This window comes from Sceloporus occidentalis, unplaced genomic scaffold (genome assembly GCF_023333645.1).
Source record: "Sceloporus occidentalis isolate IW3139 unplaced genomic scaffold, rSceOcc1.0.p SCAF_5, whole genome shotgun sequence".
Classification (NCBI taxonomy): domain Eukaryota; kingdom Metazoa; phylum Chordata; class Lepidosauria; order Squamata; family Phrynosomatidae; genus Sceloporus; species Sceloporus occidentalis.
Genome location: NW_028316985.1, coordinates 111319604 through 111345248, shown reverse-complemented (window position 1 = coordinate 111345248; position 25645 = coordinate 111319604). Strand labels below are relative to the sequence as shown.

The window sequence follows — 25645 nt, the reverse complement described above, 5'->3', positions numbered from 1 at the left end:
CCTGAATAGATTAGAAAGCTGGACCAAAACTAACAAAGTAAATTTCAACACCAAGAAATGTAAGGTACTGCACTTAGGGTGGAAAAATTAAATGTATAGATATAGGATGGGAGACACCTGGCTGAATGAGACTACACGTGAAAGGGATCTGGGAGTCCAAGTAGACTAGAAGTTGAACATGAGTCAACAGTGCGATGTGGCAGCTAAAAAAAAGGCCAATGCAATTTTAGACTGCATCAACAGAAGTAGAGTGTCTAGATCAAGGGAAGCAATAGTGCCACTCTATTCTGGTCTGGTCAGGCCCCACCTGGAATACTGTGTCCAGTTCTGGCACCACAGTTCAAAAAGATGTTGAGAAACTGGAGTGTGTCCAAAGGAGGGCAATCAAAATGGTGAAGAGTCTGGAAGCCATACCCTATGAGGAACAACTTAGGGAGCTGGGGATGTTTAGCCTGGAGAAGAGAAGGTTAAGAGGTGATATGATAGCCCTGTTTAAATATTTGAAGGGATGTCATGTTGAGAAGGGAGCAAGCTTGTTTTGTGCTGCTCCAGAGACTAGGACCGGGAACAATGGATGCAAACTACAGGAAAAGAGATTCCACCTCAACATTAGGAGGAAGCTTTTAGAGATGGATTCTGGATTCCTTTTCAGGGTGTTTGCCACCCCTTTCTAGCCAATAATTTTAAGTCTGTTAGGGGGTTAAAGCACATGGTTAAGCAAAAGATTGCTAAGGAGGTTGTTGAGGGATGCGTTTTGGGACCTTTTAATGAACCGACTCCTAACTTGAGGGTGTGGTTCCCAAGAAAGCTGAGGGTGAGTTTCAGATCATTCACCATTTGTCTTAACCTCATGGTCAGTCAGTTAATGATGCCATCCTCTATGAGTTGTGCACTGTTCACTATACTTCTTTTGATACTGTTGTTAGATGAGTTAGAAGTTTTTGCATTGGTGATAAATTGGTTAAGTGTGACATTAAGTCAGCATTTCGTTTTCTGCCAGTTCATCCTTTCGATGTTGAATTGTTGGGTTTCATGTTTGAGGGTCAGTTTTATATGGATTAGGCACTTCCGATAGGGTGCACAGTCTCTTGTGCAGCCTTTGAGATGTTTAGCACCTGTTTGGGTGAAAGGGACATTTCTGGAACTACCTCTTTAGGCCTTGTGACCTGGGTGAAAAAAAGAAATTGCCTTTCGGCAAAATATATAAACCCCATCTTCACGGATTGGGATGGGAGCTTTCTGGTTGGATTTTCTGATGAAGGAAGGCCAGCAAATAACCCAGCTTGTGGCTTGTTGTTGAAGGCTCAGGTGTTATAGTCAAGATAAGCTGCAGAGCTGTTCCGGGGAAATACACCGGATGCGGCTTCTCCCACACTTGGTTGTTGTTAGGAATTAGTTGCAGTTCCATTAAGAATTAAAAAAAAAATAGGTCAATAAATGGTCCTGTTTTATCCCATCACTTGTGTCTGGTCTCATTATTCTGGGGTTGGGTAGCAATAGTAGTATCATTCAAAGTTCATAATTCCTAGTGATGTTGACTAAGTCCATTTCTTAGGACACTGGCACAGAACTGGAAATCATCTCTGAGTGTAGACACTTCTAGTTAAGACACTGAAGAAGTCAGATTATTAATGCAGTATAGATACAGCCCTTGTAAGTGGAAACAGTTGTTATACACACTCCTTCCCTGCCAGGGCAATGCTGGAAACAGTCTTCTACAAACTGGTAAGGATAAAGCTTGATATCATGTCTTCTGAAAACCCACTACAACATTCTAAATGTTTCTTTTGTCTCTTGTTCAGGAGTCTCTTAATTAGTTTCCTTGTTTGTTTGTTTGTTTGTTTGCTTGGTCACAGGTTATTTTTAACCAGGGACATATGTCTCTGTACATTTCTTTCTCACAGGCAGGAATGAATAATTTTACTATACTTGTTCCTGCAGCAAGAAACTCATTAAAACTGAATGGGTTTTGAAATCTTTTTGTAGTTCTGAACTTAGTCCATGCAAAAGGGCTATTTTCTGTGCTGGAAACTTGTTTCTGCACTTGTAAAAAAAGCCATGTGCAATTTTTCATGCAGAGTGAGTCCTGAAGTATCAAGCTTCTCATCCAGCTAAGATTATCTTCCTCAGGTTTTTCTAATCAGTGGGAAATCCACATTTTAATTATTTTTAAAATATTTCTCCCACCCCTATTTTTAACATATAGCCAGAGCGAATGAGACTGACTGTTGTGTTCCATTAACTCCAGTTACACTCTGAATCCTATAATTATAATAACTTTACCTGCAGATTTCTTCCTTGTTGTCTAGGATTAAATTTTCAGACCTTTCAAGTAAATAGGAAAACAGAACCTCAAGAGTTAAAAGTTTGCCTCTTAATCCAAAGCCCTTCCTAAATGGGCTGACTGGGAAGCCTGTGATGGTGAAACTGAAGTGGGGAATGGAATATAAGGGCTACCTCATCTCTGTTGATGGCTACATGAATATGCAGCTTGCAAATACAGAAGAGTACATTGATGGTGCACTGTCGGGACACCTCGGTGAAGTTCTGATAAGATGCAATAATGTCCTTTACATAAGGGGTGTGGAAGAAGAAGAAGAAGATGGAGAAATGAGAGAATAACTATTTTTGGAAAAGAAGAATAAAAAAAACCGATCTTGTGAAGAAAAAAAAGAGTTAAAAGTAATTGTACCTAGATGTTTAGAAGATAGTCTAGGCTCAAATAAATGAAAGGGATGGCTAGGCATTGCTTGTAAATGTATGGAATCAAGCAAATGAAAACGAAATGTCAATGTTAGTCACACCTGCAGCAAGCAGAGCTGCAGAACTGAAATCATGTGTAAATATAATTATGTACTAAATTTAATAAATACTGCTGAGGTTCTCAAATCAGCACTTGTTGATTTGCAAATTATATGATGTAAACGCTTCTTACATATTGAGTGGCAGACTTCAACACATGCAGACCTGGGACAATTCTTTACAAATTGCTTCTTTCCAACCCCCAATCCCCCCCCCCAACTCACATCTTAATTAGGTGCCTTTCTAATATATACCATCCTTTTTCTGGTTTTGCTTCACCAAAAGAGAAGGAAAGAAATATATATATTTCCATTCCAGCTCTTCAATTATCCTTGAGAGCCAAACACTTAGGATGCTCTAATGAGCAACAAACAAGGGTTCTGATAGTGGGAATTAGTAAATATTTTGTTACACTTGAGATGAAGTGTTCAAAATAAGTATTTAATTAACAAATGAAACAGTTATTCCTACTTGAGCTGTAATAATTGCCAATAATTGCTTTCTAGAAATGGAATAGTTACCATAAACAGGAGGCAGTAACAATAAAAATAAAATAAAATAAAAGTAAAGTAAACAAATTTTCAGACTACTGCAAAATAGTTTAGAGAAAGGGCAGAGAAGTTGATTATATATTTATACTATGAGATTACACTCTATGCAAAAATATACGGTCTGTGTCTGAGTTTCCATAGATCACAGGAATCTGTGGAAAATATCCAAGACATTTACAATAGGCCCCAGGTTACATTGGCGTATACATGTTCTCACTTCCAAAACATTAATATTCCAATACTATGGATACTGAAGACCAACAGTGAAAAACATTCAATTCCATTGATAGCTTCAATTTCAGTCACAGCATAACAGTTAACACCTCAACCTGTCCTGAAAATTTTACATATTTGAAACATTTTAAAACATTTTTGGCTTTTTCTATACATGTATGTATGTGTTATACATTATTTATTGTTTTGCTGAAATGAAACCTTAGCTTTGCTTCAAATTTCATTTATTTTTAGATGTTTTTATTTCATTTTTGGTGGTTGTTTTTCTTTGGGGGGAACTCTGCATTTAATCAAACTTTATTTTGAATATGTTTCCATACACATACCCTTTGAATTCATTTTCGTAATATTTGTTTTAGTCCCATAACTTTGACTACTTTAATTTGGTTCTGTTGGAAATTTGACCTAAATGCAATGCTTTTAAAAAACTTTTAAAAACTTCTAGTACTGTCCTATTTGCAAGAGGGAAATTTGTACCCGATTTGTAATTCTCCAAAGTGTAGAGAGGAAAAAGATAATATTTGTGCATTAGATTAGTGACATTTTATGGTAATATTGGATTACCTTCATGCCCTTCAGGTATCCCCCTTCATGAATACACCAGAGGTCAAGAGTGGGGAACACACAGAAGATGGAAATTAAAAAAAACAACCACCTCTTATGTTATAGCAAGACTGAGGAACCTGCAACATTCTAGATGTCTTGAGCTTGATGCTGTGTGTCTTTAAGTCCTTTCTGACTGATGATGGCCATAAGCGGTTATCTTGGCAAGATTTGTTCAGAGGGCTTTGCCTTTGCCTTCCTTTGAGGCTGAGAGAGTGAGACTTTCCCTAAGTCACCCATTGGATTTCCATAGCTGAGTCGTGATTCAAATCCTGGTCTCCAGAATCATAGTCCAACACTGAAATCATTGCATCATTCTAGCTCTCACCTTGAACTATGATTGTTATAATCCTTGAATATTAGTCATCTTGACTGAACATCTGCCAGTTTATATTAAGAAAGAAGATCTGGGATTGAGGGAACTAAATATATTCCAGACTTGTCTTGGAACCTGCAAGGGAGGCTATTTCATCCTGGCAATAGCTCTTCAGTTTAATAAACCTCATCCTGCATGACCAAAGGCTTCTGGATAAGCAAAGTAAACTTAGCAGAGGTGTCTGGAATGTGACGGTTGATGATGGTAGATTGGAACTGCTTTCTGGTTTTTTTGATCTTGGCCTTTGTTTGTTTAAGACTGGTGAGTGACCAGATAAGCACACCTTCAGTCAATAGGAACCAGCAAGATAAAACCAGTCCAATCCAAAGGCTCACACAGGGTAACAAGTAGAAGGGTGGTCCAGATGTCCAATAATCAAAGGCTATTGGGAGAACAATCATGAGCCAAGTCCAAATTGCAGAAGGGAGTGGGCAGACAGAGAAATCCAACTGTCAGTACTGAAGGTCAGAGTTACCAAAAGGCATAGATATCAGATAGGGTGCATGGAGATTTGAGAGCTGTTGTTTGCATCAGTGGAATGCAATGGCATGAGCTGAGCCAGTACTTAATCAGCCCACCTGGCCTCATTAGCTCAGGATCCTGTATTTAAAATAGAGCAAGTTGTTACTTTACCTATTTACTCCTGTGTCAGAGTACTGAGCACTCTGGGCATAAAATGTCAGAGATGTGGTTATGGCCTGGAACTGTGGCAACGGTGACAAGGTAACCTGAGTTCAGGTGGCTGACATGATGACTCAACATTTGGAGAGACCCAAGTCACAGGAAGCTGATGGCAGAGCAGCAGAAGGTGAAACCAGCAGGCTTCAATTCTGCAGAGTCACAGCTGTCAGGTGACAGGAAACTCGGTGACATACCAGGATTGGCATGGACTCCCAGGAGGCAACATGTATATAAGAGAGTGAGCTGCATGCTCAGTGTGGTGATGATTATATATAGGAGTCTGGCAAAGCACTCTGATAGTCTATTGTAAATATCAGAACCAATATTAAAGTCCTCTTTGTGAGTACTCAGCAGCCCAGTAGTTATTTATCTGACTGGTAGCTTCTGTGTGGGAGGAATTTTTCTTTGCAGCCTGCACCAAACTTCACAGCAGAGACCTTCCAGTCATGTTCTTGTTTCATGTGCATGTCTTCTGCATGTTGCATGTTGAATCCTGATTTTACATACCTCAACATGGTGGGGGTTGATTTATGTCACTCCATATAAAGTGAAATACCTCTGCCACCTCCCAAGCTACCACTTGGATCGAATCAGGTTCTGTCTGCCAATGCCATGGTAAGACTGTCTTCTTCAGCAGCATCTTTGATCTCCTCTTCTTTATCTGAGGAAAAGTCCTTCATGTAAGACATGGCACTCTTTAAGATGAAGACACACAAGGATGTGTGTACACACACATACATAGAGGGGGGGGGAGCAAAACAAAGGAAACCCCATGTATACAGTATGTAGATGTCTTCCCAGTAGACTCTCAGTGGAATTTTACAGCATGAGAGCCATGAATTTCTCTTCTTCCTTATGAAAAGATGGATAGCAGTTTTTGAATGATAAATGATTTAAAAACTGTGATTTATCAGAAGACTTTGGATGTATGTTTATGCAAAATGACACTTATTCAAAGCCTGTAAAAACTTATGGAGAGATGTGTTAAGGGATAAGCATGAAACCACTTCCACCTACACCCATATAGGTTATTTGGGAACATAAGATAAAGATCCCTGTGTATTTTTCTAGATATGTATTTGTATCACTATGGATCATGAATCTTTACTTTGTCAGAATGCAGGGAAACCAAAAAGAGGTAGAGCCTGACAAGTTTTTGACAGAGAGATAAAGAATTATTAATTACGCTTTCCAATGCTCCTATTGCAGAATTCATAAAGGCTGGTATTTCTCTCTCTTGTTTAAATTAGGAAGTATTAGCAGAAGCAAAGTCTGAGACTATGGGTCAAACTAGATACTAAGCAATGTGCATATTCTTTCCTCTTAACAAGCCTTTCCCACCAACCATGGGTTTGCCTCAGTCTGAGCAATCAGATTTGGAAATGAAACTCATGTTTTCATGTAACAAAAAATATGACAGTAGTCTTTGCAAGACTGCACTTTACCATTTAAGATAAGTACTGCTTCCAAATACAAAGCAAGCATATGATCAAGTTTGATCCTTAAGTGTGTTGAGTTCTGAGCTGTGATATGAGCATAGGGAGCACTTCATCTAGCATGTTAACCACTTGGTGACTAAAAAGAAATTATCCTCAAATTTATTAGGCATATATAGAGACATATAACTAGAGGACACAGCAAAAGAGAAGGGGAGGAGGGGATTGTGACTTGTCCAGATACGAGATGATTTCCAAACTAGTAATCTGTGTGATAGAATTTGTCAGTTTTGTTTTCTCCTGCCTTTGAGCCGAGTTTGGAAAAGTTAGAATGCCCTAGACAGTACAACCATTGGGAGCTGTAGCCTCCAAATGCAGCTGCTCCAAGTATTGATTTAAACACTGTAAATCAAAGTCTTTCTAGCCTGAATGCAAGGAAATTTGTGACTTTGGGTAAACTGAAAAAATGGGAAAGAAATCAAGTCCCAGTTCACTTGCACCATCCAAATTCAATATGGACAGGGATATCATGTTGTTTTTCTCCTGCTATATAAATGTCAAAGATGAGGAGCATTTCAGGATGGGTGGGTGAGAATGCATGGCAGTTCAGTTTTAGTAATAATCACAGATATTCAAACCCAGCTATTTAAGCACTAAGCTGTCATTCTGGATAGATAGTTTTGGTATCTCCCACATCCTGAGTCAAACTTCAGATCAGGAAGGTGTCATCCTGTGCCCTTTCTATCCTACTGCCATTCTGTCATTCCCAAAGCCAGTCCCTAATGCCCAAATATGTTCCATATTTCATTTATCCCTGCTTTCTGGGAAATCACAGATGGCATGAGTTGAAGTAAGGAAAAATATTTTTTCCCTATTCCCTCTATCTTTTTCTCACCCACTCTTAGTTCATCATTGCAAGAACCACTGAATAAACTGTGGAGACAAACTGTTTTATTACACTAGCGGGCAAATGAGAGTTAAACTAGAGAAAACCAGGAAATGTTGTGTGATAAACTTTAGGCATTTCCTGGTTTTCTCTAGTTCAATGGCTCTTCACCCCTCAGGACACATTGAACACCAAAAAACTTTTCCAAGCCTGTGTCTCCCTCTTATATACTCACTCCTGGGAGCAGCCCTCAGGGTTCGCTTTCATTGGCTAGTATCAAAGTTCTGTCTCCTGACACTAGCCAATGAGAGAGCCCTGATACTAGCCAATGAGGGAATCCTGATACTGTCTCCTGACATTAGCCAATGAGAGAACCCTGATACTAGTCAATGAGAGCATGGGGACTGCTCCCAGGAGTAAGTATAAAAGAGGAGAAGCAGGTTTGAAAAAGGTTTGGGGTGTTCAGTATGTCCTGACGGGTGAAGAACCATTGAGGCAGGGTTTGGCTGCTGTGAGGGGGCAGTTAGAAAGGGTTTTAGGTACCCAAGAAAAGGAAGAAGAATGTCCTTAATTAAATTGTTGTAGTGTCCTTAGAGAAACATAGTGTTTGGTGACGAGTGGAGTCACAGATAACCAGAAGGGAAATAAGATAGAAAAGTTTAATAAAGGTTCTGTGAGAACTTAGTTTGTAAGGGAACATATATAAAGCTATAAAGAAACAATTAGAAAGACAAGCTAAAGACACTGTTAAACTGTATAACTGCTGACTAAACTGTGTAACTAATAAAATATTTATACACCATATCTATTGTGAACACCATCCACTGAAAGAGATACTTTATTCATACTGTGATTTCAGAAACATATTAATAGCACTACCAACATTGAGAAAAGTCTTTTAAGTTTGGAACACATTAAATAGTGGATATATGGCTATCAAAGAATAGTTGGTGCCAAGATGAGGGGGGGGGGGGATTTGAAACCCAGAGTGCTGGCATCTAAAGAGAGTTATAGTGCAGGAGGCACTTAAGAGAGTTCTGAATTCAAATCTCACAGTGAATAACTGCTGGGATAGTGGCCATCACCTTCACATTATTGGTGGCAGCAGTGGGATCAAAAAGGCCCATTGGGCTACCCTCCAAGAAAAGTCATTGGGTGAGTGACTCACCTTGACACCACCAAACCTAGTATTATTTTGAATGGGTATGGAAAGAGGAGAGAGAAGAGAAAGGTAATGGGAGTAGTAAGATGGAGGTCAGTAGAAGTTGGCTCGTTGCTTGAGATTCCCTATTCCACATGCTCTAATTTTGAGCTTTCATTGGAGAAAATTTGGCGTTGAAGGGTTGACATCAGTTTGGATTAAGGTAAACCAAATTAATTGAATTTAAATCCAAATCAAAAACAAACACACTTCACAAAACCTCTAGTTTCTTACACATTTCCATAACTGTGTAAGTATTTTTAACTGTGGGAGAAAAATGTGCGGGGAGGGAAATCAGATGCTCTATCCTTCTTCTGTCACCATTCCCATTATCCTCCATTATCTAATTCAGGTATTCAACTAAGCACTGTTAGGGCTAAAATTGAAGCTAGCAACATGAACATGCATATTAACTCTACCCCTTCTAAGCACACAGAACAGGGTTGTTTATCTAGCTGTAAAGGGTTATAAAGCTCTCATGAGTAGGAAACCATTAGAGACATCCTCAGACTTTTCAGTTCAGTATGCAAAAATCTAACTTGGGTCCCAAACACATGGCAGAAATAATCCAGTTGGAGGCCACTTTAACTCCCATTGCTTAGTGCTAGAGAATTCTGGGAACTGTAGTTTTGTGAGACATTTAGCCTTCTCTGTCAGAGAGCTCTGATGCTATAACAAACTACAAGTCCCAGGATTTTGTAGCACTGACCCAGGGCAGTTAAAGCACTCTCAAACTGGATTATTTCTGCAGTGTGTTTGGACCCTGCTTATTTTTTGGTGCTGGAATGGGGCTTATGTACTACCTGTAGTCTATCCTCAGTTTTAGCCTTACATGTCTTCAGGCAAATTTCTGACCAAGGCTTGTATACAAAGGGAAAATTTTCTGAAGGGAAAAACTGATTCTGTCTGTAGAGGCACTGCCCAAGATTTACAATGCTGGAAAATCAGGCTTCTAAATCAAGGTAAACTTTCCATAGACACACTGCAGAGGTGGCTAACAGTTGTTATTTTAGTTGGGTGATGTCTATGGAAAATTTTGCTGTGTGTCTATGGAAAATTTTGTCTGAACTTTAAAGGAGTTGTCCAGGGTGTTGGATCTATTTTGAGGATATGATTTTTCTTCTTGTTCAGCACTCTTAAACTTGAGACTAAAACCTGGTCAATGCACCACCCTACTCACATGACTACTTCAGGATGCTAGGGGCTTGACAGACCTCCCCCTAAGGGATGGTCTGCAGCCACCCCTTTTAGCACCAGATCAGAGCTATTGCAACTACATGCTGTGGCCTTGATCTCTGCTTTCACAGCGCAAAAAGGAGCCACAAAAAGCAGCTCCTTTTTGCACCCTGGAAAGGGCACCATAGCTGCCACACATGGCTTTTCCATGCTTTGGTGCTGTGTCTTGTACACACAGTGCCAAAGGAGTGCCACAGCATTGTGCACTGTGTGGTGCAGCATGCAGTGTCACACCAGCCTGGGGCGGAGTAGGGCGTGCATCATGTGGACACCACACCCCGACTCTGCGTCCAGGCTGGCCTTTCCCATTGGTCTTCTACAGCCTGTTACTCTCTACATATCTTCCTCAGTCTCACTGTGCATTTGGTTTTCATGTTTGAAAATGCTAGAATCAGATTTAGCTGCATGTAATTATCAATAAAGTAATCAATCAAGGGTCCTACAGGCCTGTATAGATCAGCTCTGGGTTTCATGCTGTGTTTGTATAACAATCATTTGACAAGCTAAAGTTGAATATCACCCCTTTCAAAGTGTTCTGTCCTTCCGCACCAGTACTCACTGACAAATTAACTCTGGTAGCCTAAAAAGCACAAGACATAATGACTTCCCAAAAGTCCTATCCAGTTGTGAAGTAGGTTATTGTTTAATATTATCTCAATACAATTTTAAAAATTGCCTTCAGTGGTATGCTGATTCATATATTACCTTGTGCTGTTAATTAGACCAAAGTAGAACTCTCCAAGCAACGAAAGCCTAGTGATTTCTAACTTTATTCATTAGTGTAAAACACATCCTGTTTCAGTCCATGAAGCTAACATATCATTATTTTCAGTTTTATAGTTGGTTGCATTAATTACTTTCACAAAGAGCAAGATTTTGTAGACAAGTCTTGTTATCTATTTTCCTATAAGGGAAAATCTGTTACTTATATTTTCTCCTTCTGTCAGATTTTTAAAACCTAAAAATGAGATTTAATCCCAAATAAGTAATTTGTGGATTTTGGGAAATTATTTTTAAAATAAATAAAATTCCATTATTTAATGAGCTAGATTCAATATACATAGCTATTCCCATTGATTATGTCAGGGATGATGGGAGTTGTAGCTCTTCACCTCTGGCTCAAACTCACCACCTTGTTACGCACCGGCGCTGACCAGTTTTGGCCAGTGGTTAAAGCTTTGCTCTAAAGCAGCAGAGTTACAGAGAATAGGCTGAAGACCCTGACAAACTCTCCAAGCCTTCTCTCACTCTTGCTTCCACAGAAGTCTTCCCACTTCTTCAGGATCTAGCTGGCTCTTGTATCTTGACTCAAGACACCAGACAACTCAGTAGTCTTATATAAAAGATCTACTTTATTCTACTATATACAGCTCCAAAACTATCCAATACTCCTCACTACTATCCACTACTACTACCCACAAAATACATTGGGATTCATAGCCATTATTATAGCCCTTGGAAAACACCACCCACTCTTGTCAGTTTCCACCCAGTGGGTGTGTACAACCATTCTCATTGGTTCTCTTGGTTCATCCCATAATTAATGATTTCATCATCTAACCTTGTCCACTTAACAATTCTCAGGTGTGTTCAATTATCCACTTTGCATTTCTGTCCTTGGCATTTAGGACTTGCTAATCACATTACCATTTACACCTGTGTGGCTTCTAATTGCTTTTGCTGAGTCATCCTGACTCTCGCATACATGTTTTATTTCTTTCACTGTATATCCCATGTTGCTTTTTCCTTAACAGATTATACCAAAGATGTTTCTGATACATAGTTACAGTACGCCCGCATTATACGTTGGGTGCGTTTTATGCGGTTTCCAGCATACACTGGAAGCTGCGCCGGAAGGAAGGGAGGCGCGCGCTGGAAGGAAAAAATGGCGCATGCTCCTGTGGCATACATTCCGTGCGCTGTCGCCGCACAGCCACAGGTTTGAGCCCCATTCATTTGAATGAGGTTTGAGCACCCATGTTTTTTCCCTTATGCAGAGAGGTCTGGAGTGGATCCCGGACGAAAGGGAAGGGAGGACTGTACTAAAGAGCCTCTGAGAAAAAAAAGTTGACAATGGCAATAGAGCACTAATATATTGAACTTACAGGGAGTTAACCCCAGATTTTTATGAGCAAAGCGGTCAAAGTGATCACCTGGAATGTAGCAATCTGTCCATTTCAGTTTCTATTACATAGGAATGTACATAGGAATTCAACCCCAACAACTCTCCGTCTTTCATCTGAAAAAGGAAGAAATTTGTGACTCTTGATAATTCCTGATCAAAACTGAATTAACACATAGTTGTCACTCAGTCCTAATTATGGAGCACAATATAGGCAACTACACAGCAGGGAGTGAACAGGCTTAGATACCAAGTGTGTATAGGCAACCTTTGTTTCAGGAGAGGGGATTTCCTCTGAACACAAAGTTTCCATTCAAAGGAAATCCCCTCTCCTGGAACGATTCACTGATGCTAGAGTGAGCTGACAATTCATTGACGTTCAGGAAGTGCATCAGGCTTTCATACAATCCAGCAATGTTTTACCAGAGCTTCTGAGCTGATGTAGAAATCTTTACAATGGCAGTGTTAAATGGTGCCCCTTATCTGAAATAGAAACATCAAGGTTTGCTTTATATATTTGTGTGATACTTTCAAGCCATGCATGTTTGAATCCATGGACAAAAAATCCATGGATAAGGAGGGATGACTGTATAGGGTTCCAAATCTGCTAATTTCTTCTTTGAAGGGAGAGTTTATGAGAGGGTTTTGCTTTGTTTAGTTTTGTTTTTGCATTTTTTTTTTAAAAAAGCACATTTTTGGAGAGTTTTACATTATTGTAATTGCTGTCCTGTGCTTTCAAGTCATTTCAACCTATCACAGGGTTTACTTAGCATGATTTGTTCAGCAGGGGTAGGTGGGTGGTACCATTGCCATCCTCCAAGGCTGAGAGAGTGTGACTTGCCCAAGGTCACCCAGTGGATTTCCATGGCTGAACTAGGATTTGAACCTTGGGTCTCTTTTTTAACATACACACACACTCACACACACATTATTTGCAAAGAAAGCAATGGTTCTTTGCACAAACGCATTTCACACACTATTCATAAATCTTTGTTTTCTTCCACACCAGGGAAGACACTATAGACAAGATTTGTCCATATATATAGGGATAAAGAATATGAAGATTTTCATTCCTAGTCTGGATAACTTTGTCTGCCAGCTGCCTTCAGTCCCACTCAAGAGAAAGGTGGCATATAAACCAACCAACCAACCAACCAACCAACCAACCAAACATTTTTTCATACATGTTTGAAACAATAAGGTGTATGAATCATGGCTTATTCATTTGGAATATGGGGGCATCATAAAAAAGTGTTGCCACTTATGTGTGACAGTAATGAGTTCAGGAGCATCCTAAGATGTATAAGTGGTAATTCAAGGAGAGTACCATCTTCTCCAGGAAAAACTTTAAGTTCTAACTAGACTACCCATCTTCCCAATCTGCAGAACCTTCATCTTCTTTAGCATATGTTTAATCGTATTCACTGTCATCATATCATTCATGCATTCAGAGATTTTGGCTTTTAAAATAATTTATAAATACATCTGGTCATTTTCTACATTTTAGCCCCTTGTCTCTCAGTAGAAGTGATTACATGTTCTCTACTAATACTTTTCCTTTTCTGAAAACAGCCATGTTTTCAAAAAAAGTTATAATGCTTTGAAAAGGCGACTTAGGCTTCCTCCTTTTAAAAATGCTTGGAAATTTTACCTTCTTTTTAAAAACAAAGCAACACTGACAATCTTCAATTAGCAAGTTATCTCAGTACTTTGTAAACATACAATATCAAAAGATGAGATAAATGTAGGTGAGGTAGTATTGCAATGCATCACTGTCCTGCTGAAGCTCAGAAAACATCACTGAGCAGATGTTATTGTTCCACAAACTGCAGCTGACAAATGTGCTACTAATAGCAATGGCAAATTATTTGTCATTTCCGGAGGTTAGTTGATACCACTTGGAGACCTCTACCATCTTTCATATTGATTAAAAGCTGTCAGGGAAAACATTTATAAACTTCACATGTATCAAAATTGTTTCTGTCCAGTTCAGATGTTCTTCGGCTTATCATAGCCATTCTTTTCGAAGACAATTTTCTAGCATTTTTCTTTACTTCATTAGCAGATCCATACTGCAATGGAATGTAAGCAAAGTAAATAAACTTACATGTAGTTGCATTTAGATAAAGAGGCCATAGTCGTACTTTCTCTTCATTTTTGAACACTCGACATGATGGTTTCAAAGAAGTTGCTTTTCTTCAGTTTTTATTAGCAAAATAGCAAACTACATATCTGGCAAGAAGCAAACTACATATCTGGCAAACTTCTAAGCCCACCTTTTTCTCCAGTATATACAGTGGGGATGTATGAATATTTGCAGAACAAAAGCTGAAGCTAGAAGCAGCTGCTTAGTCCTTCCTGCAACCATTTCTCTCAACAGATCTAGTAGCTGTTTCCCCCAGATTTCAGCTCTGACTTTTCTTGTCAATTGTATGAACATCATGAAGAAAATGTCAGGCAAGCAAAGGGTTGAGCAACTCATTCCTGTCAGGTGCGTCTTTCTGTCAAATATTTCACCTTATCTTTACACGATAGAGATAAATACAAGACTGGAACTCCTGAATTTACCTCTGAAAGTCTACTGTTGGCTTGCGAGAGCTATAAAATCATGACACTAGCAATGAGATCACCAGGAATAAGAGGGGGAAATATTGCTTATGCTGAAAGGTTTCTAGTAGAAAAATGAAAATCCTACAGATAGCAAAAATTCTTAGGTCTCAGTCAAACTAATATCTGATATACTATTTTTAAAGAAATGGTTGCTGGTAATAGAAGGGCCAGAAAATAATTCACCTCTCAGTCTGTTACATTCTCCCTATTGAATGTAACAGAGATATGTTTTCCTATCACAATCAGAAGTGGGGAAGTTAAGCAACAGGAGTGGAAGGAACGATTAGGAAGAAGCCTATTCCTAGGGGCCTTCCATGAGGGGTATTGACTAGCCATCTCTATTTCTGCTCCATCAGCTTCCCTCCTATTGAATAAATGTAATAAAAAGATGACCCTGCTTGAGTCATCCAGCAGATGATATATTTCCAACAGTAGTTCTTAGTATCTGTGAACAGCTACCATTGCGTTGTGATTTGCTGAACTATAGGTGGTACCCTCAGACCTTGGGCTGAGTCCCCTTACACAGGGAGAAGATGGAGTATAATAGGGATCCTGACTCACAGATTGCATTAGGAATGTAAATTATAGAATCATAGAATCATAGAGTTGGAAGAGACCACAAGGGCCATCCAGTCCAACCCCCTGCCATGCAGGAACTCTCAATCAAAGCATCCCCAACAGATGGCCATCCAGCCTCTGCTTAAAGACCTCCAAGGAGGGAGACTCCACTACCCTCCGAGGGATTGTGTCGTATTCACAAAATGAATGAAAATCATGTTTTTCAGTGCTGAGAGGCCCTGATGTGAAGAATTCAGGAATGGTGCGAATCTTTGCAGTTCAGGATTTATCAGTACAACATTTGCATGTGGTTGCTTTGACCAGAAAATAGTGATTTCTGCATAGAAAATAGTAGTTCTTCACAGAAATATTTTTACCTGCACAGACAATAACTGTTTTTTTCCACATAAAAATCTATAATTTGTGAATTATTCTGTCCAAAATTTCCATATGATTGTTTCCCCCCACTTTCTACACAGGAACCATCATCTTCTGCACAGGAAATAATATTACGTTCTGCACAGAAAAGGATGTTTCCTGAACAGACAAAGTTGTTCTCTGTGTACAACAACTATGTGCAAATTTCCCACAGAACAATTCTGAATTCAGAATACACCTTTTTTTACAATTGAAAGAAACCTGTTAAAATTACTTCTTTGAGAAGAAACTTAGTGAAAAATTATATGCCTAGTCATAGAATGAAAGAATCGTAGAGTTGGAAGAGACCACAAGGGCCATCTAGTCCAACCCCCTGCCATGCAGGAACTTTCAATCAAAGCATCCTGACAGATGGCCATCCAGCCTCTGTTTAAAGAACTCCAAGGAAGGAGACTGCACTACACGCCGAGGGAGTGTGTTCCACTGTCAAACAGCCCTTATTGTCAGGAAGTTCCTCCTAATGTTGAGGTGGAATCTCTTTTCCTATAGGTTGCATCCATTGTTCCATGTCCTATTCTCTGGAGCAGCAGAGAGGCTTCTGTGGACCAAACTGAGCCACTTCAGCATGCCTATGCTTTCTTCATCTAGGATAGGATTAGCTGATCTCTGCTATTTCCTTTCCTTTCCTATTATGTTAGAGAGAGAAAGAGATTTTATTTGGTAAACTATCAGAAATTTGTTTTATTCCTTCTAAGATCAGCATGGCATTGAAATTCAAACCAATTGGGTCTATTTGATCCGTATTTACATCTCCAAATAAGCTCAAAGGCCTTCAGGGAGCTACTTTTGCTCTTTGTTGGTTTTATCTCAATACAGAACAACTTACTGTCAAACTTCCAGCCCAGTTTCATTATCCTTAGGGTCTTTTGAAGGAAAATGATTTTTATTAGTCTGTTTGTGGACACCAAATTCATTCTATCATCTACCTTGATGTAAACATAATTCTTAAGTTCCAGTTAGACCAGACTCAATGAAGCAGCAGGAATCATAAATTTAGTGGGAATTTATGGAAATTGTATTAATTCAATGGGACTATTATAGCTAAGACTAACATCTTAGAGTGGGAAGAATTGTCAAAATTATGGAAAATAACATCTTGAAAGATTTAACAGAAAGAAAAAGAAAAAAAAACTGGAATATTAACTTGAAAGGAAATGGAAACTGATTCTAATCAAATACAAATATATAAAAGAGGATAGTTCCAAGGAAACAAAATCTCAATGGGTTATCTCACTTTATACATACATACATACATACATACATACATATATATGATGACATGTAAAATTTTATCTATCTATCTATCTATTGAAACACAAGACATACAAGGAAATGTCAAAGCCTCTTATTTTGAATGTAGTTAGGAAGTCAGTTGGTGAAACTGGAACCTCAGGATGAAAGGAAGAATGTAAGAAAGTAAATTTGTTTGTTTGTTTGTTTGTTTGTTATAGTTCTTTGTCTGTTTGCTTGTTGTAGTTGATTTATAGTTGATGTATGAGATTTTGTAATTGTGACAAATAAATAATTTTTTTAAAATGTGGGATTTGGAGCTACATGTGCTCATGGCCCACACTTTCCCAAATACTAACATCTGGATTTTGCCTATGAACCCAGTCCATAGAAAAAACAGAAAAGAAGACCAGCAGATGTAGTTAAAAAATGTTGGCCCTCAAGAACCCCTAATACCAGCACCCTTGTTGTTTCCATCACACTTTATATTAATAGTTTGTCCTTTTGATTAAATTTTGGGGATGTGACATTTGCCTCTGTTAAACTAGTAATGGTCTGCTGTTAAACTGGAATAATTTAGAAATAAGTTATGGGCAAGCATCCAGTTGAGGGTCACTAAAAAGCTCTGCTGACATAACACCATGGGATGTAAAAAGGATGGAAGAAGCCAGAATAGGGGTGCTGGATGAGGGTTAGGAGCAAATCTGTGCTTGAGCATCAGGCTAGAAGCATGAGTTACCCTGCGAGGGAACTGTGGGAACTGTTTATGTAAGGTTACCTCCTTTTGCGAACCTTTTTTATCGGGCTTATGTAGAGGGCCTCTGCGATTCTGGTTCTAATTATTTCCATCTACATCTTTAAAATGTTCATCAGATTCCAGCAACAGATAGATACTATCCACAAAATGGGAGAAGACAATTAGAAATTATTAATCACATTTTGTTTTCATCTGTTTTCCCTGTAGCTAGTCAGAGGCTAGCTTTGCATTACACTTTTCCCACCTTCAAAAACACAAGATCAGTCAGTCCTTTAGATTCAGTTTTGTCAGTATCATTTGGACAGACATCTGCTGCACTTCCATCTATAATGTAGATGATAGATTTGGCTGATTGACTGATTTACAGTACATTTTGCTGTACAGGATCAATCCATATTCCCTTTTATTTTGGTCTCTTTCAAATACCAATTACAACACTTTGATATGACTTCAACATATCTTACTCCAACCTAAGGAATCTGTGACTTATCACTCGGTGAGGTTTTTACACTTTTCTGCCAGACAGCTCTCATGCCTCATCAGACTACAAATCCCAGGGTTCCAAAGGATATAGTGATAGCATTTAACATTATTGGGGAAAGATTGTTCCTCATAGTACAGTTGTCTGGGGAACTGACAGACTGTCAGATTCTGTAGATAAGAGTGGAACATCTCAAAAAAAGATAAAGTCCAGGAGGACACTATGGTCAATGGTATCAAACATCGTTCTCCTACAGTTAAGCTTCATACTGGATTTAAAGGGGGAATGCTGCTGCTGCTGATTCAGTTCCAAACCAACTGTGAATGCACACTGAAAAGGGATCTGCAAACTCAGGATCCAACTATCTCCTTAAGGGTTTCATGTGTTTACTCTTCCTTGGACACAGTTGGTGGAAATAACGGTACTGGTCAAGACTAGAAAAATAATTATAATCTACCTTTTTGAAGAAAATGATTCAAAATTCAAACTACTTCATCTTCAATCACTGTTGCAGCCTGAAAATCAAAAGTGTAGATTATCGAGTATAGGTCTAATTGTAACATTTAACCAACATGCTGCTTATCTCCAAGACATCCTAGCATTTCTCAAAAGGCTATCAAGTTCTCTCTGCATTAATTCTTTGGGAAGCTACTCTTCCTGTTTGATGAATTATAATGAAAGTCTCACGTTGTGTTCCCCCACCACCACCACCACCACAGCCACTAGTGAATATAATTGCCCTAAAAATGTAATTGTCATGCAAGTGGTTTGTGGTGCTAGGGGACTAATTCATAAATAATCACCATTGTACCCATTTTACCCAGAACCATTAGCTTTTTTGTTTTCCTTAATTCTCTTCATTAAATTACAGTAAGGGCTGCTAGTTTCTAAGAAGCTAGCAATAACTATTCTTATCACAACATGCAGACACACAGCTTTTATCAGCAAGAATAAGAAAAGTAAACAGCCCATATAATTTATGTAGCCTTCTTGATAACTGTAAGATTCATTTAACAGTGTTCAGTGAATGTTGAAAAACCAAACATGCTGCTTGCTGGTGGGATAGAGAATCAGGTGGGAAAATTACTCTTTGCCTTTCCCACAAAATGTTTTTATTTTGATTTAAGTTGTTTTGGTCTTCTTCAGCTAATAAATAAAGGATAATAATAATAATAATAATAATAGTTAAAGGCTCTGAAATCTACTTTAGATTATGTTAAAGCCAAATAACTGGTGGAGAGGAGTGAATGAGAGAGAGAGAGAGAGAGAGAGAGAGAGAGAGAGAGAGAGAATGATGACAGTCATATAAAAATCTTATTTTATAATTTAGATTTATTTATTTATTGATTTTCTAATCACATTTTGGCTTTCCTCAGAATGCCTCAAATGTCTTATCTGAAGAAGGACTTCCAAGTTTGCTTTTTGCTTTCATTTTAAGTAAACTATTATGAGTAGTTCTTTCTGGTGGCACTGTTGTCTGATATGAAAAATTGTATGGAGAAAATAAACAATAGGCTATGAGACAGATACACAGCTTACCTCAGAAATCTATACTAGCGAGCTACATCATATTCAGGACTGAATCATATGGGGAAGGTACATTTTAACCAGGGAAATGTGAACAAATACAAAAGAAGGCAGGAGTTCTGCACCTTTAGTAAATGTGCAAAAGAGGAAATTTCAGCAAGTGGTGCTTCTCATGCATTTCTGTCAACCTCAGACTTGCTGCATCTACCCTGCATCTAAGGATGAGTCCTTGTAATGTCACAGGAGGCAGGTCCTGGCCAACAGCCTCTGGTGATGACATTAAGCATGACATATTAAGCATCAACCTCAGTTATAGAATTCAAGATAAATAAATAAAAAACACTAAGCATAAGAAATTGGCATAATATTTTATTTGTAGTTTAGTACAATAGCAGAATAGTTTTCAAGCCAGCTATTTCACCCTGAGATTTTTCCTCCTTGCCAGGAGGCTGGAGAAAAGGGCTAGGGCTATGAGATCTGGGAACTCTAACCGACCCTAGTCCAATTGCAATGATTTGAAGAGTGGGGTGAGTTGCCCATAAATTGTGATTTTGCTTCGAGCTATTTATCTCCCGGGTCTAGTCAGATTTGCTGGACTTAACTAGAAACAGTTTCAGAAGAGAATAAACAACATTTTGAAAAGTCATGTATTTGCCCAGGTCCTTTTCTGAAATAGACTATGGTCAGCATCCTTTAGGTTAGTCCCAACTGGAGTAGATCTATTACATACATTATTGACAAGTATGTCAATTTGTAGGTAAATCCTATTAAATCACTGGGTCTACTTTAGTGAGGACTAAAGAACAGGATTAAGGGGAGTAAATGTTTTTGCAGTCTGTTTTAGAGAAAGACTAAATTACAATTTCTAAAGTCTCTTGTACACAGGTGGGAGGGAAGGAAAGGAGGGAGGGAGGGAGAAAACATCATTACGACATGAACACTGACATAAGCCACAAACACAAAACCACAAACACAGAAGTTAAAGATGGGTTCAGAGTGGCTTCCTGGAGTGTATGGTTTAATTTGGTGAGCATTTACAATTGTAACAATAATGCAACAATCAAGACTATGTAGTAGAATTGAATATGGAGCAGTGATGATACATGACTCTAGGTTACGAATCCCTGTAACATAGGATACGAGCCAATCCTAAACCAGTTTGGTATAGCCTGGATCCCTACTTGTTATCCTCCTCATGTCCAGTATGCCACATCAGAAGTATGTGGTTCTGATACAGGAACATTGGATTCAGAATTGCATGGCTTTGATTCAACCTGTCTGTCTGTACAGGAGGAGCTCTTCCCCTTCTCATGTCTTTACATAACTAGTTTAGAAAACCCATGATGATTCAAGAAGAAGCAAATCAGAGAACCATAGAACTGGAAGAAACCACAAGCGCCATTCAATCCAACACAAAAAATACACAATAAAAACAGATGGCCACACATCTCCTCTGAAGAGTGGCAGGGGATACTCCATGTCCTGAAACATCCAAGGTCACCCACACATTCTCTGAGGACTGATACTGTTGTTCTTGTTGTTGTCCCCCATCATCTATGATGAGGAAGAGAGTTTTGTTTGATTCTGTAGCTCCAAACTCAGAAAATGATCACTGGTTCTCCTCCTTTTATGTGTCATATTCCTCCAAATGTCTAGCTCCTGTCTGTGGAGCTAGACATTTGGACCTCCTCCTCAGAGGACATCCCCTATGTATTCTTCATCCAGGACAGTCTGTTCCACTCTTTCCAAGAAAACCTCATGCTCCCTAAAATGCTGAAGAGTAGATATATGATCTTGAAGTTATGGAATCTTCTCTTCCAACAGTACAACTAACTTGCTGCAAGTGTCACTACCTACACCCTCTGGCAAACATACCATAGTTGTTGCAGGTGACTGTAGCCACTCCCTCACTATCCATATCCAGTAGTCTTATGTAAGCAATGAAACAGAATTCTCAGCCTCCTCCTCAAAACTCCCAAATGCAATATCTGTTGGCCTTACTACCTGTTAGTCAAGCTCTATAATGAATTTTAATATTTACATCCAGGTTAATTTTTGGGTGGTGCAGTGGTTAGATGCCTGTACTGCAGCCACTCACTCACAAACCAAAGGTTGCGAGTTCAATACCAGCAAAAGGGCTCAAACTTGACTCAGGCTTGCATCCTTCCGGGGTCATTAAAATGAGTATCCAGATTGTTGGGGGCAATTTCCTTACACTTTGTAAACCACTTAGGGAGTGCTTAAGTGCACTGATAAGCGGTATAGAAATGTGCTTGCTTTTTTAAATTTTGGAGGAGGAGAAGGTGTTTATACAGCATCATCAGTGTTCATGCCACTTTACATGAGTGGTTTAGAATTATTAATTAGACAGTTTCCTGCCCTACTGTTTACGATCTAAATATACATTGCACACAAGGAAAAGAGAATGACAGTAGAGAAGGGAATTAAGTCCAGCAGATGCTGGCTGCTGTTTGTCTTCTCTGGGGCCATAACAGTTGGATGGAAGGAGGCTCTTTCCTCAGCTTCTGGGCCTAGGCATTATGAAGCTGTGCCTGCCTGTTCTTCTGTCCATCTAGAACTCACAGCACTGGCAGTTTGGATCATGGTGGTGGTGATTTTGAAAGATTCATGCACTTACCAGAAATGTTTGTGTCTGAAGATGTTCTCAATTGGCCCTTTCCAGAAACTCAGAAACAAAGGATTATTTATTTCAGAGAAATGCTGAAAATGTATTAAGGTTGTGTCCTCCACTACTGAAACATTATAGATTGGCACCCAGATGCACCCCAAATTTCTAGTGCTAGTTTCAATTTTCTTGTCAAAGGAAAGAGTGAATGATGTTGTCTTGTCACCGCTGCTGAAATATGCACCTGCTTCAGTTTTGCTGTATTGTAGCTTATGGACGTGATGCACTGTTCAGGCTGCATTTTTATACACAGAGCCCTTTTCCTTCTGGAATATTATTTATGCTCCAGGAAGAATGTTAACTGATTGCTATGTTTCTGCTTAGAATTTCAAGATGGTTTCAAATGTGTTCTCTTCTGTTACTTAAGAATGGGCTCTTGTTCATTTTGACTGGCATGTCTGTTTTTCCTCCTGTTATAAATTTTACATTTTGGATCACTTCATTGCTTTCATGACTTGAGTCTGAAAGCAGGAAATACTGGGTCAATATGAAGTCTCACAGCAAACCTTGGTACAGGCAGTTCATTTATCTCCACCATGGCTGATGGAATGGGATGGACATAATGGGGGGGGGGGGGGAGCATAATTGCATCACGTTCAGGGGACAGAATCTGACATAATTAGTACTTCATAATGGAATCTGATGAACTTGGAACAATAAGCCCCAAAGCTCTTAAGCCAAGTGAAAAGTAATCTTCCTAGTGGTAGGTTTCAAAGAAGTATTTGTGTTAGTCTCTTGTAGCATAAAAAGGGAGAGTGAAGGAGGGAAAGGAAAATAACAGCACCTTTCAGTCTAAGGAGATTATCACATGGCCATTTTTGCCCTGGCCGTTCATGGGACAAGATCGGGGCAGAACGGGGAAAAACAGGTGTTATTGCAGAGAATATTGCTGCTGTGCTGCCACCCAACCATCACCTGTCCCCCAGGAGCACTCTGACAACCAATTTTGATGTTACGGAAGGCTTAAGGAGATTATCCCATCACACCTTATCCCATCTTTTCTCTGATGGGATACAGGCATGTTTAACTCTCAGAGATGGATCTTAATTCTTAAAATGGTTTAAGAGATACACCAGGCTGGGAAGGTACCTGTCTTCATTAACATCTGCCAGGCTGGGAAGGACCTGTCTCCATTAACATCTGCCAGGCTGGGAAGGTACCTGTCTCCTTTAACATCTGCCAGGACTCAGCAGCAGAGGCACAGCAACCAGGGCGTGGCATGGAGCAGCACTCTGTAAAGCTGCCCCACCCCTAGAAACACCAGGCCAGCCACTGAGGCTGAGAGCACCAGGCCAGCAACAATGGCTGAGAGATACCAAACCAGCTACTGAGGCTGAGAGACACCAGGCCAGCAACTTAACGCCGGCTCCCCAGCCCTCCAGAAGACTGCTCCAGCCTCAGAGGAATGTTATTATCAGTTAATGCCTGAGGGAGTATTAAGGACCAGTCTTTTGTTGTTATTGTTGTCTTGCATTTTGCATTGTATTGTATTTCTGCTGCCAGGATGGAGTTAGACACTGTCAGTTTTTGCTATTATGATTTGTTGTTATTTTTGTTATTGTTATTTGCTATGTATTCTGGGGATTAATCTTGAGTTGTATTGATTTGATCTGTCAATTGTTATGCAGTTTTTATTATTGTTGTTATTTGCTATGCATTCTTCTTGCTATTTATTATTATTGTAATTTGTTATGTTATTTTTATTCTATTGTTATTGTGATGTATTTTTCTTACTGCTGTAACCCGCCCGGATTCTTCGTGATTGGGCGGGATATAAATAAATAATTTATTATTATTATTATTGCTATACTGTTTTTAAATTGTACTGTTTTATACTTGTTGTTCGCTGCCTTGAGCCCCTGTATTGGGAGAAAGGCGGATATAAGAAAATAAAACAACAATGACAACAACAACAACAACAATCTTATCCCATTCTCCAGGGTGCAGGCAGCCCATATGCAACCCGGGCTTATCCCTTGGTTTTTCAAGAATGGGATTTTCCTGTCCTTGAAAAGCTGCCGGATAAGATCAGGTTGCATACAGGCTGCATATGGGCTGCATATGTCCAACCCTGGGAGAATGCAATAAGATCCGTCTTAGAAAATTAAATGTCCCTATATCCCATCAGGAAAAAGACGGGATGAGGTGCAAGTGATAACATCCAAACTGGCTTTTATTTTACCATGACCCAGTGATGTAGACTTGACTAGATTAACATGGACTCAAGTTGCTTCAATTACTTGGTTTGGGTTTAACTCCACAATGAATGATGCACTGAATCGACTTTACATAAGACTTATATATTTTAACAACTGTTTTGCTAGCCATGGTTCAGTAATATAACATAACACATTCATCTGGAAATGGAATGGAAAACGGTGGGGAACAGCAAACAAATGCATTAGGCAATGGAGATGGAAGGACCTTCTAAAACTTTTCTAAGATTAGTAGACAATAGTCCTGATACAGTTGGGCAGAAAGGAGCGCCGAGACGCCACCCTTTCTTGCCCCACATGGAGGCTGCAGCAACCAAACTCTGCAGCCTCTGGGATCTCTAAAAAGAACCCACTACCAGTGGGTTCTTCTTAGGGCACACATGTGGCACCGTTGGCATCCCCGTGTGCAACAATGATGTCCATGTGGTGCTGTGCCGTTTGGAGGCAGCATTGCTCATATGTCATCATGGAGGCCCCCGTGTGAACGGTGGCGATTCATGATGGTGCCGGGAGCGCATGGTAGGGCTTGGGAGTGTGCGGACGCTCCGCATTCCCGAGCCCTAAAATCAGACCCATGATGCCGCTTTTTCCCTGTCTCTATCATGCCAGTATTCAACCCCCAAAGCACAGGACACTTGCCCAACACATTTCCTGTTCCCCCTCAAGAAACATGTCCTGTGATCCTGGGTGGTGAGTCTGGCCTGCTGCTCGAACTGAGCACTTCCCATTGTAGGGTTGATTATCAAAATACAAAAACATATTTCTGCCTCAACATGTTGCTCCTCTCAGCAGCTTTCAGGAAACCCTGGCCCTACACATGCTTGTGTGATCAACATCAACCTGTCTTATAGAGTACAGGTATAATATTCATCTGTTTCATAAACATTACAGCACAAGCTTGTGGAACAAAACAGTTTTTCTAAAATGCAGTCTTGATAAATTGGATTAACAGAACACCTTTGTTCAAATAAAATCTTGTTGATCTTGCCTATGATAATTTAATTTCTTTTTACC

The 25645-nt window shown here is 39.4% G+C and overlaps 1 pseudogene; it reads left to right on the top strand.

Annotated features, from left to right (window-relative positions):
* Positions 1 to 709: 709 nt before the first annotated feature.
* On the top strand, positions 710 to 2655 carry LOC149312645 (small nuclear ribonucleoprotein F pseudogene; annotated as a pseudogene).
* The last annotated feature ends 22990 nt before the right edge of the window (positions 2656 to 25645 follow it).